Source organism: Pteronotus mesoamericanus, unplaced genomic scaffold, assembly GCF_021234165.1.
Source record: "Pteronotus mesoamericanus isolate MK-2021 breed Mesoamerican mustached bat unplaced genomic scaffold, CSHL_Meso_final contig_94, whole genome shotgun sequence".
In the NCBI taxonomy this organism is placed as follows: Eukaryota; Metazoa; Chordata; class Mammalia; order Chiroptera; family Mormoopidae; genus Pteronotus; species Pteronotus mesoamericanus.
In genome coordinates this window covers 19,792,818-19,795,278 of record NW_026555285.1, presented here as the reverse complement: position 1 = coordinate 19,795,278, position 2,461 = coordinate 19,792,818, and the positions used below count along the sequence as shown (strand labels likewise).

The 2,461-nt window shown below is 31.5% G+C and overlaps 1 non-coding gene across 1 annotated transcript; it reads left to right on the top strand.

Annotated features, from left to right (window-relative positions):
• The first annotated feature begins 700 nt into the window (after positions 1-700).
• Positions 701-861, top strand: LOC129081206 (U1 spliceosomal RNA). The gene has a single exon (XR_008530278.1). It is a non-coding gene; the product is annotated as a U1 spliceosomal RNA (small nuclear RNA).
• The last annotated feature ends 1,600 nt before the right edge of the window (positions 862-2,461 follow it).

The following is a 2,461-nucleotide window of genomic DNA, read 5'->3' as shown; positions in this document are numbered from 1 at the left end:
AATAATATTCATCCATTTTATTATTTTGTACATAAATTGATACAAACCAACCTTCATTTGGAGATGGAAGATTATTTGCAAAGATCAAATGATTAACTTATTTCTATTCTATAGGTAAATATTATTCATGATTACACCATTGCATAGAACAGTAAAGAATGAATACTGTGCAACTTGAGTATTGACCTATAAAACCTAAATACTGAAAACTTTAGAAAATTGAACTTAACAATTTAAAGTCAATAATTTAAAGCTATGTATATTTTGTACATTTATAATATTTACAATGTAAGTTAAGACTGTTTTGTCAATAATCTTAAATACAGTTTTACTGACTAAATCTTGATGTTCCACACGAAAATCAACCTTTTCATATACATCATAATCTCTATTTGATTAAAGCAAAGCAATGTCACAAAGCAGTGATTTTCAACCATTTTAATCTCATGGCTCCCATAAACTAATTACTAGAATTCTGCTGTACACCAAAAATTATATTTTTTGCCACCCTGACAAAAAAATTGGGTATAATTTTGATTCATTCACACCTGATAGCTATTGTGTTGGTTGTTGTCTCTTTTTTTGTTTGACTATATAAGGGGAAAGAGGTCAGTGCCCCTGACTAAAGAGGCAGGTATTGCATGTTTTAAAATTCTTGTGGCGCATCAGTTGAAAATCGTTGCCATAGAGAAAAAATTTGATACTTACCTGGCAGGGGAGATACCATGGTCACAAAGGTGGCTTTCCCAGGGCAAGGTTTATCCATTGCACTAGGCTGTGCTGACCCCTCTCATTTCCCCAAATGTGGGAAACAACTGCATAATTTGCGGTAGTGGGGGACAGCATTGGCGCTCTCTCCTAAACAAAACAGAAAAGATTTGAGTTATTGCACCTCAACGGTGTCTGTGGTGCTGAGATCAAAGTTTAGCCAACCTCACTTGTTGAAATAAGAGGTCAATAGATCTAGTAAAGATAGTGTACAGTGTAATAGTTAAAACGACAGAGCCAGGTGACATATTGACTAGGTTCAGACCTCAGCTTCACCGCTGATTAGATGTGTATCTTTGGAAATTTCACTTTACTTCCTACCTATAAAATGTACCTGCTTCAGAAAGACCTTTCAAGGTTTAGATGAGTTTTTCAGTCAAGTAGAATGTGCTATGCAAATGTTAACTATTATTAGTATCATTATTTAAGAAACACACCTTTTAGACAAAGAAAATTTTTTTTGTCTTATGTTTTGTTTAATATATAATGTTTTTTTCACATACTTGAAATGTGAGATACTTACCTAGTCCGGCAAACTACCCCTTGGGTCCAATCAGGATCATCATGTATTTGTGAAATAAAGTTTTATTAGAACACATCCTGTGCTCACTCATTATGTATTATTTGTGACTGTTTTTGCACTATAACTGAAGAAATGAGAAGTTGCAAAAAAGACTACATAGCCTGCAAATCCTAAAATAGTTACACTCTGGTTCTTAACAGAAAAAAATTAACTGCTGTATGGGTTACAATACCTGCAATATCAACAATTGGCATTTATCATTTTCTACAAAATTTAAGTTTCTTTTTTCTCTTATTCTTTTAAAAATATATAGTTTATATTACATGTTATATAATACTGGCTTTTTGGATGACACTTGAGGAGGTGATTTAGACTTTAGAATCGGATATGTCCGTTGGTACATGCATGACTTAAAAAATCATTAGTTCCCTAAATTTTACTTTCTAATCTGTAAAAGAATCCAATAATGTGCCTAGAACATAGTAGTCTTTATTGGTAGTCACCCCACATTTATTCTTACAATAAAGTTATTTGTTAGACTAGGCAGAAAATATTATGTATTAGTTGTAGATACGAAGAATTAATGGTTGAATATCATGTCAAATCACTTGTTAGTTTAGGAAGGGAAAAAAGCCAACTAAAATTTACAGTCCAGTGATTAGAACACAAATTTTGAAAACTGATTTATAGGTTCATACCCTATCTCTATCACCCTTTTAACTGTGTAACCTTGGCTTTAATCTATCTATCTGTGCAAATTTCTATTAATTAAAAAGTTCTGAATAAATACTTCTGACTTCATAGGGTACTTTTGGGAGCTAAATAAGCTAATATATAAAAATGTTCATGTTATGAGGCATTAACAAAGTAATATAAAATCATTACTTTAGTACTAACCATCCTCAATGTATCAAAATATCTAGTTTTATGCTAATTAATTACTGTAATAATTATAGACATAATTCTTTCTATTAAAGGTAGGTAGATATGTAAGTAGATAAACAAATGGATAGATTTAGATAGATGGGTAAATAGATTATAGATATAGATAGATGGATGATAGACAATCAGTAGTATAGGTTATTTAATCATTTTGCTCAGGTTCCCACAGTAGAAAGTAATGTCATTAAGAGATGCTTAGCTCAACAGCATCATTAGTTTAAAGTGCAT